Raw genomic sequence first — 10,437 nt, 5'->3', positions numbered from 1 at the left:
AATTCAATTCCACACTCAAATTCTATGCATCCAAACACAGCGTAAGTAATTTAGTGACATGAACAAGTAAAGATGCTTACGACTCGAACAACAAGCCATCTTCGTCGGCGAAGACACCCGATGGTTTCTTCGGTGGTTGAGCAATCGACGCCTCGGGAGCTGCACAACCAAAAAGAGCACGATCAACATCATCGTCGTTTTGGCCGCTAGGACTCGACTCTCCGCTATATCGGTCAGTCCATCAACGGGCGCCTGATACGTCTCCAGCGTATCTATAATTTCTTATGTTCCATGCTAGTTTTATGACAATACCTACATGTTTTATTCATACTCTATATCGTTTTGATGCATTTTCCGGAACTAACCTATTAACAAGATGCCGAAGTGTCAGTTCCTGTTTTCTGCTGTTTTTGGTTCCAGAAAGGCTGTTCGGACAATATTCTCGGAATTCGACGAAACAAAGACCAAATATCTTATTTTCCCCGGAAGGGTCCAGAACACCGAAGGAGAGTCGGAGGCGGGCAGCAGGGGGCCCACACCATATGGCGGCGCGGGTGGCCCCCTGGCCACGCCAACCTATGGGGAGGGGGCCCCGTAGCCCCTCCGACTCCGGCTCTTCGCCTATAAAGTCCCTCGCGACCTAAAAACCCGATACGAATTGACGAAACTCCAGAAAGACTCCAGGGGCAATGCCGCCATCGCGAAACTCCGTTTCGGGGGACAGAATCTCTGTTCCGGCACACTGCCGGGACGGGGAAGTGCCCCCGGAAGTCATCTCCATCGACGCCACCGCCTCCATCATGCTCCGTGAGTAGTTCCCCCAATGGACTACGGGTTCTAGCAGTAGCTAGTTGGTACTGTCTCTCCCATGTACTTCAATACAATGAATCTCATGAGCTGCCCTACATGATTGAGATCCATCTGATGTAATCGGTGTTGTGTTTGTTGGGATCCGATGGATTGTTACATTATGATTAGTCTATCTATATAAGTTTGTGAAGTTATTGTTGCTCCAATCTTGTTGTGTTTAATGCTTGTCACTAGTGCATGAGTGGCATGATCTTAGATTTGAGCTCTATAATTATTGCTTAGATTGTATCTACAAGTTGTTTGCACATGTCTATGTCCGGAACCCGGGGCCTGATACGCGTAAAGCACACGTCCGTTGGGAACCCCAAGTGGAAGGTATGATGCGTATAGAAGCAAGTTTCCCTCAGTAAGAAACAAAGGTTTATCGAACCAGTAGGAGCCAAGAAGCACGTTGAAGGTTGTTGGTGGCGGAGTGTAGTGCGGCGCAACACCAGGGATTCCGGCGCCAACGTGGAACCTGCACAACACAACCAAAGTACTTTGCCCCAACGTAACAGTGAGGTTGTCAATCTTACCGGCTTGCTGAAAACAAAGGATTAAACGTATTGTGTGGAAGATGATGATTGTTTGCGAAGAACAGTAAAGAAAAATTGCAGTAGATTGTATTTCAGATGTAAAGAATAGGACCGGGGTCCACAGTTCACTAGTGGTGTCTCTCCCATAAGATAAACAGATGTTGGGTGAACAAATCACAGTTGGGCAATTGACAAATAAAGAAGGCATAACAATGCACATACATATATCATGATGAGTACTATGAGATTTAATCAGGGCATTACGACAAAGTACATAGACCGCTATCCAGCATGCATCTATGCCTAAAAAGTCCACTTTCAGGTTATCATCCGAACCCCTTCCGGTATTAAGTTGCAAGCAACAGACAATTGCATTAAGTATGGTGCGTAATATAATCAACACAAATATCCTTAGACAAAGCATCGATGTTTTATCCCTAGTGGCAACAGCACATCCACAACCTTAGAACTTTCTGTCACTGTCCCAGATTTAATGGAGGCATGAACCCACTATCGAGTATAAATACTCCCTCTTGAAGTCACAAGTATCAACTTGACCAGAGCCTCTACTAGCAACGGAGAGCATGCAAGAACATAAACAACATATATGATAGATTGATAATCAACTTGACATAGTATTCAATATTCATCGGATCCCAACAAACACAACATGTAGCATTACAAATAGATGATCTTGATCATGATAGGCAGCTCACAAGATCTAACATGATAGCACAATGAGGAGAAGACAACCATCTAGCTACTGCTATGGACCCATAGTCCAGGGGTGGACTACTCACACATCGATCCGGAGGCGATCATGGCGATGAAGAGACCTCCGGGAGATGATTCCCCTCTCTGGCAGGGTGCCGGAGGCGATCTCCTGAATCCCCCGAGATGGGATTGGCGGCGGCTGCGTCTCTGGAAGGTTTTCCGTATCGTGGCTCTCGGTACTGGGGGTTTCACGACGAAGACTATATGTAGGCGGAAGGGTAGGTCAGGGGGCGTCACGAGGGGCCCACTGTAGGATAACGTTGCATAGAAAACAAAAAAATTCCTACCGCGAACACGCAATCCAAGCCAAGATGCAATCTAGAAGACGGTAGCAATGAGGGGGTATCGAGTCTCACCCTTGAAGAGATTCCAAAGCCTACAAGAGGAGGCTCTTGTTGCTGCGGTAGATGTTCACTTGCCGCTTGCAAAAGCGCGTAGAAGATCTTGATCACGATCGGTTCCGGCGCCACGAACGGGCAGCACCTCCGTACTCGGTCACACGTTCGGTTGTTGATGAAGACGACGTCCACCTCCCCGTTCTAGCGGGCAGCGGAAGTAGTAGCTCCTCTTGAATCCGACAGCACGACGGCGTGGTGTCGGTGGTGGTAGAGAAGTCCGGCGGAGCTTCGCTAAGCGTGCGGGAAGTGGAGGAGCAGGGCGGCTAGGGTTTGGGGAGAGGGGGCGCCGGCCACTATGGGGTGCGGCCACCTTGGTGGTTCTTGGGTGGCCGGCCACTATGGGGTGCGGCCACCTTGGTGGTTCTTGGGTGGCCGGCCCCCTCCCCTTGGCCCCTCATTATATAGGTGGAACCCCAAGTGTTGGTCTCCAAGTCTTCGAATAAGACCCGAACCAAAAACCTTCCATATGGTGGGGAAACCTACCCAAGCTAGGACTCCCACTAGAGGTGGGGTTTCCACCTCCCATATGGGGGGGTGGTGTAACATCCCAAGTTTCAACAATATTAAACAAGGAAGACAATCTCCCCAAACTCAAAATTTGCAATTAACAAAAACTTTTTCTATGCATATAGTGCCACATATAGATTCATGCATTTGAGCGAATTTCTTTTGTGCAATTTCCATGATGAGTGTTAGTATGATTAACAATTGCTATTTGAACCCTAACAAAGATCATCAAACCCTAAATTGAGGAGAATTGAAGAAAATGGGAAAAACCCATATTTCACTTACATACACAATATGCCAAATTGCAAATCCTCACCCTAGGCCATAATTGCTTGCTCCCTTGCTTGTAAAATACTTCAATATGATAAACTAACACAATTGCATCATTGGAACAAGAATCAAACACAAGGAAATCTCAAATTCATCATACATATGATAATGGTCACTTGTCACCAAAATATTTTCTTCACTACTTTACCCCTCTGATTTTCTCAATTCTTAAACTAAACTTGGTCAACCAAAGCCATGTCATCCAAGACCATGTCAAGGTGAGTAACTTTGATGTTGACCACCATGGCTAGAGTTGACTAGGTTGACCAGTATAAAGGTGACAAGTAGTGATGCTGAAATAAAGAGAAGATCATGTCACATTTGCCATTTTGCAAAACAACTCCAAATTGAACCCCACCACCACCATTCTAACCCATAATTAATATGTTTAAGTTCCACCAAAAAGAATTTCAAAATTCAAATAAAAATCTCATGCGGCCATTTCATCGAACACTTGGCAGGCATTATTCCAGATTTGTGTTACACTCTATTACACTCTGGTTTCTTGCCTAAACCCCTTTAACTTGTGATCATTACACTCTCCTACATCCCCTGCATCACCCCAGTACCTGCCTTGGTCGATTAAAGTGAGAGAAAGGGGAGAGAAAACCCTAAACTAAGGCATGCCGTGGCCATGCCGGCCACCTTTGGCACCTCTCTCTCTAGCCTCTCTCTCTCAGCACCACCTTGTCCTGGAGCATCTCTGCAACACGAGGACCCCGACGGTACACCGCACCAGCTCGCCAAGGCTCAGCATTGGCCAGAACGCGCGCGTCCAAACCGTGCCAGAGCGTGCCAGTCGACGCGGTGAGCGCGCTCTGGACACGCCAGTACGTCGCGCGCTCGAGCAGCCTACGCCTCCCCTGCAAAGTCTACCACTGCGTCGAGCACCGCCTCCCCACCCTCTACCCCCTAGACACACTCAAGCGACTGCGGCCGCCTCGTCACCGTCGTCCTCGTCGGAATCTTACCGCAAGGACTGCCGCACTCGAATCGACCTCCTGAGCGATCCCGTCGTCCTCTCGCTGCGCCAGCTACTCCTCGAGCATCGCCAGGACAACGCCTACACGCTGCCGTCCTTGCCTTGCCCCTTCGAGCACCCCAAGCACCGCGCCATGGCCGTTCCTCCACAGCACCTCTCGGCCACCCCCGCCCGCTATAAATAGGGGAGCTCAGCGCTCAACTTCTTCACACCATCTGCTCTCCTCTCCTCACTGATCACTCTCCCCACCTCAATTTAACACCACACCGCCGGAGCTGCTCCAATCGCAAGACGAAGGCCGCCGGAGACCTGAGATCGACGCCGTTGATCCACGCCGCCCCGAGCCTCGCCACTGCTACCAGGAGCTTCAGCACCCTCGACAACGCCACCTCGTCCTCACCAGAACCCCGCGGGAACGCCGGTAGGCCCTCCGACCCCCTAGGCTTGCCGCCAGTGAGCTCGTCGCTCGTCGGAGACGACGACGACCACTGACCGTCGGATCGCGTTCTAATCCTACGGCCTAACGCGCGCGTACCGTTTCGTGTGGTTAAGTGTCGCCGACAGGTGACCCCCACCTCGTCAGTGCGGCCCAAGCGCACCAGATGCGTGTTGGGCTGCGCAGTGAAATGAATTCCTGTTTCGGCCCAGTAGCGTTTCCCGCCTAAGCCCACGATTCAAATTCGGATTTAATCTTAATTCAAATTGTCCTGCATATGGTTTAGTAAAATTTGAATAGTTTGAAATCTGCCAAACCAAATTTAGCAACCTTTATACCGTTGGAAAGCCCATGAAATTACCTATCCAATGCCACTGGTCCCACCTCCAAATTCATAGTAGATTTAAATTGATAAAAAAGACAAGACAGGGACTTTTGAACATTCAAACTTTATTTAAAATTTAACCAGAATAGATTTTGAATTGATTCCAATTCTAATAAATCACAAATGATGTCCTCTAATTGATTATGCAATAATATTGACATGTTGTTTGTATGATCATGGACTAGATCAAATAAAATGTCTATGTAGTCAATTCTAGAGCAAATGAAATTGGAATTCAAATTCAACCACTAATATGAGAGCTACCTCTGATTTAAATCTTGATCCTAAGTAATATAACCAGGGGGAATGACTTAGGCTAATGAACCCTTGAGAATTATTACTTAGGGATTTTAATTCATTTAAATGTTAAGTATTAAAACTATGGGAAGTGTAACACTTCAATTAAATTATACTCACATATAATAGATATGAAATGTTGACTTTGGGTCAACCTATATTTCATACCTTATTATTATATGAAGAGATTAAATCTTAATAAGAGGTAATGAGAAGAAATGAATTCCTCTAAGGATCTACATACCAAATTTAGGAAATAGGAATAATGAGAGGAAATTATTCTTCTTTCAAATAAAGACTAATCAAATAATCCACCATGCCATGTGTGATTGATGATAGGACTAGTGTGTGAACTCTTTTGAGTGTTTCTAGTTTAGTATGTGAGCTTGGTTTAGTATTTATACCTCGTATTTGTATATAGACGCTAGTAACAAGGAATACCAAGAGGAGGAGGCCTATTCTCAGGAAGAAGAAGAGAACTTCGATGACTACCCAGCTCAAGGCAAGCTAACCCTTGCTAAACACAAGTGCTTAGCTCTACAAGAGCAAAGGCACCATCACACTTTACTTTTATGTATTACCTATCACATGTTTTTACTTACATTTACCCTTGCTTATTTATTTCAAAGTACTTTTTGATTTATAATTCACTTGGTCTAGATTAGAACAATATTGAAGTTAGCTTAGCACAAATCAAAGCTAGTTAGCACCCCTCATATAGTTGCTAGTGCTAATCAATTAAAATTGACTACTCTAGATGGGAACATGGTGAAGTGAAATGACTTTGAAAGAAAGTAAAGTGGAGGTGGATTTGAACAAGAGAAGATGGTGATTTTTGATAAAATTGACGATTGGGTTTGAATGCGATACCCTTCCAATTATACAAGTACCCCCACAATACCTGATTATGGGTAGGGCTTAACTAGAAACTTGTGTATTTTAGTATGGGTTCCCTCTAAACAAGCATCATAGGGGTTACGCCGAGGCTGCCTCCGTTAAGTGTGGATTGATGTTAGAATGAGGTGAATGTACGGCCCAAGCCCTGTGCAGTTCCCGGGTTAACTGCGGTTTCCACCGGGAGGCCAAGCTCATGGGGAGAGGTGCTCATACTAGCATATATAAGTGAAAGGTTATGGTTGATGATCCGCGTACTGTGTTACGATGATTCGGGGTTATCCCCGACGGATGTAATCAAAAGTTGTGGCACAAGAGTACAACCTCTGCAGAGTGTTAAACCTATTCGAATAGCCGTGTCCACGGTTACGGATGATTGGAAAGGCCATACTATCTCCGTTATCATTAATATGTTTTGATCCTAAAAATGAATGGTGAATTGAAAGGTGATATGGTGGTGAATCAATATGAGTTGTGGCAATGACACTAATGTTCCCACTTGAGTTAGTCTAGCACATGATAAGGCTTTACTAAATGTTTATCAAACTAAAACTTGGCTTTATGCAAATAAACCTAGAGCTTAGCACCCCCTTATTACACTTAATGAGTAATTATCGTAGAGTTAGTTTGCGTGTACTTTAAAAGTACTCATGGCTTTGCCCTGGCTATTCAAATGCCAGACTATGAAGGAGAGCACCAGTATCAGGATGAAGGACAACAGGACGTCTACGATAACTAGGATCGTCTTCTAACGTCAGGCGTTGCATGTGGAATAGATAGTCCACTACTACTTCGCTTCCGCTACTATTTGTGATGTTGAACAATATATTCGTGTAATATTGGATCATGTGATCTATGGTTGTAAGACAATATGTGTTGTAATAAATGATGACTCTATGCTACTTACTATTATGTCTCGCAAAAACATTATTCCTGGGATTGCGATGTACGGCATAATAGGCATCTGGACTTAAAAATCCGGGTGTTGACAAGTTGGTATCAGAGCCATTGTTTGACCTTAGGAGACCCTAGTTAGAATGGACGCTCAAAAACTTAGTTTCAAATTCCATGATTTGACTAGTTATGAAAACCTTATTCACCCCCTTACCTTGAAGAGTCCATTACAAACTTTAAATTCATGCCCTTCTTATAAGTGAATTAAAATTTGGAACACTTGCACTTCTCTAACTTAATCATCTAATCTCTACAGATGGATCACGTCGTTGATGCGCAGCCCTTTCTCCAGACTGAGTTCTATCAGTTGGGGAACGGTGGAGAGATCATCTTTGAGAGGGACCTCTTCTCCCTCTCAGAGTTCCTCGGGCGCCCACCACCGGAAGTCTTTGGTGGAATGGTCAATGACCAGCCCGGTGGTCAACCCGGTGGGTGATCATGGTGGACCTTCGTGGAAGGTTCACGCTCCCAATGAGCGCAAGGATCCAGTTCTCCTTCCGGGAGAACAACTGGGCGGATGGTCTCGCAAGGGGACTTCAGGAAGGGCTCGCACGTCTGTGCGGGCAAAACTTCATGGACTTCGAGGATAGCCGCTTTGTGCACTATGCAAGGCACAACTCCCTCGGAGTGCCAATGAACCTGCCGTCGCACCCGCAACTTCGCCACCATGTGGATCATCTCGACTTCATGTTGAATGAGACCCGCATCGACCTCGACAACTCCCGCGAATACGCCAACCACACTCACATCCAGTTGGCGCAGCAGGCGGAGACCATCAAGGTCATCGCCGGAGAACGCAGGGCACTCCGCCGTGCCAACCAGAAGAAGGATCACGCCATCAACCGCCTCAAGGCCAGGATCGCCACTCTGAAGGCGACCATCGCCGCCCAAGCTGAGCAGATCCAGGAGCTGGAAGGCGAAGGTGAAGGGGAGAACATCCAGGGGGACGGCTACTCCTACGTCAGCAACGACGACGACTACGAGGAGGAGGAAGACAACAACCTGGAGTTCCACCCTTACGAGGATGGCCACAAGCACCTTGCTGCCGGGGTAGACAATGTCTACCCTATCAATGTCGATGGCGAGTAGTCCCGTCTGAGCACTTGCGTCCCGTGTTATGTATCGGTCCTTTGTACCCGCCCCATGTATCGTAGTTTGTTGAAAGGGTTCTTCAAACCCTCCGGAACATTTGGCTTGTAATATTTGCTACCTCCATGACTATGTTTGTGTGTGTGTAATATTATTATTATTATGAATCAAGTTTTAAGTTGTGTGTAATTTTATCCCAAAATGAGCCATAGAAATTTCCCTCTCATCTCATGATCCCTATCACTGTTCAGATGGCACCCCCAACTCGCAGCGAAGCCGCAATGATGCAAATGCTGCAACAGATGATGGCAGAGAGAGAAGCTGAGAGAGTTGACCGTCAAGCCAACCTAGCTGCACTTCAACAGATTGCTCAGGGCAATCAAGGCCACGGAAACCACGACCACCCAGGGTCGAAGCTGAAAAACTTCCAAAACACCAACCCACCGGTGTTCAGTAAGACAGAGGAACCCCTCGATGCTGATGATTGGCTCCAAACTATGGAGAACAATCTCGAGGTTGCCGGAGTGGAGGACAACGAGAAGGTGTTGTTCGCCACCCACTATCTGGCTGGACCTGCACGTGCCTGGTGGACAAGTACCCGCGCACTAAATGCGGGGCAAATGATGACTTGGGAGGACTTCAAACTCAAGTTTAGCAAGTATCACGTGCCCCCGGGCCTGATTAAGAAGATGAGGGATGAATTCAGGGAACTGAAGCAAGGCAGAATGACCGTGGTAGAATACCGCGACAAGTTCCTCACTTTGTCAAGGTACGCCCCGGATGAGACGGACACCGTCGAGAAAAGGAAGGAGAGGTTTCTGAATGGACTGCATGATGAGATGCGGTATGTGATCAATATCCCCTTTGCTGACTTAGAAGCCCTCGTTGACTCCGCCATTCAGATGGAGGAAGATACACCAAGCCAATGAGAACCGCAAGCGCCGTATGATGAACCAGAGTGGGCCCAGCAATAACCACAAGTATCGCCGACTCAAGTGGAGGGTTCGCCCCAAGAAACAACAAGCCCCGATGCGAATCCACGTCCGAGTTATCGGAACCGGAGTGGAGGAAACCCAGTCGGGGAGGACACAACAACCACAACAACTACAACAACAACAACAACAACTTCAACCGCGCTCCACCCCGCGCCCCCAACAATAACTCCAACACCGCTCCAAGGACTGGGAGCAACGCTGTTCCCATCACCCCCAAGGACAAATCCACCTACAACTGCTACGAGTGCGGAGTGGCTGGGCACTTCTCCTATGAGTGCCCCAAGAAGCTCGCCAAGACTGCCGCCAACACCTCAGGCCCTGCGCAGCAGCAGCGTCGTGTCACCACCAACAAGAAGTTCGCCCCCAACAACCCGAACAACCGCAACGGCCGCCTCTACCACATGAATGCAGAAGAAGCTCAGGAAGCCCCAGACGTGGTGCTGGGTATGTTCTCTGTTAACTCAATACCCGCAAGAGTGCTGTTTGATTCTGGAGCATCGCATTCATTCATTACCGAAGATTTTGCATGCACTAGTAAGATTCAACCCATCAGTTTGAAGCATGTCATGATAGTTCAAATACCTGGATCAACCACTAAAGCTAGAAAAATTTGCAAAGATGTGCCAATCAGAATACATGAAATAGAATTCTATGCAAATTTGATTGTTCTGGGAGCCAAAGGTTTGGAAGTAGTCCTGGGAATGGACTGGATGGCGAAACATCATGGACTGATTGATTGTGCCAAGAAGGCCATCACCATGACTAGTAGCACCGGAATAATAGTCGAACACCTATCTGAAAAGATGCCCCGAAAGTTCACTTGTAACCAAAGCCTAGCCAAACCCACCTTGGATCAGATCAGGGTCGTTTGTCGATATCCTGATGTGTTTCCGGATGATCTACCCGGTATGCCCCCAGATCGGGATATCGAATTTATCATCGAGTTAATCCCCGGAACCGGACCTATAGCCCAGAGAGCCTATAGCATGAACCCGGCAGAGTTAGTGGAAC

This window comes from Lolium perenne, chromosome 2 (genome assembly GCF_019359855.2).
Source record: "Lolium perenne isolate Kyuss_39 chromosome 2, Kyuss_2.0, whole genome shotgun sequence".
Classification (NCBI taxonomy): Eukaryota; Viridiplantae; Streptophyta; class Magnoliopsida; order Poales; family Poaceae; genus Lolium; species Lolium perenne.
The sequence above is the reverse complement of the archived record's forward strand: the minus strand, read 5'-3'. Positions refer to the sequence as shown.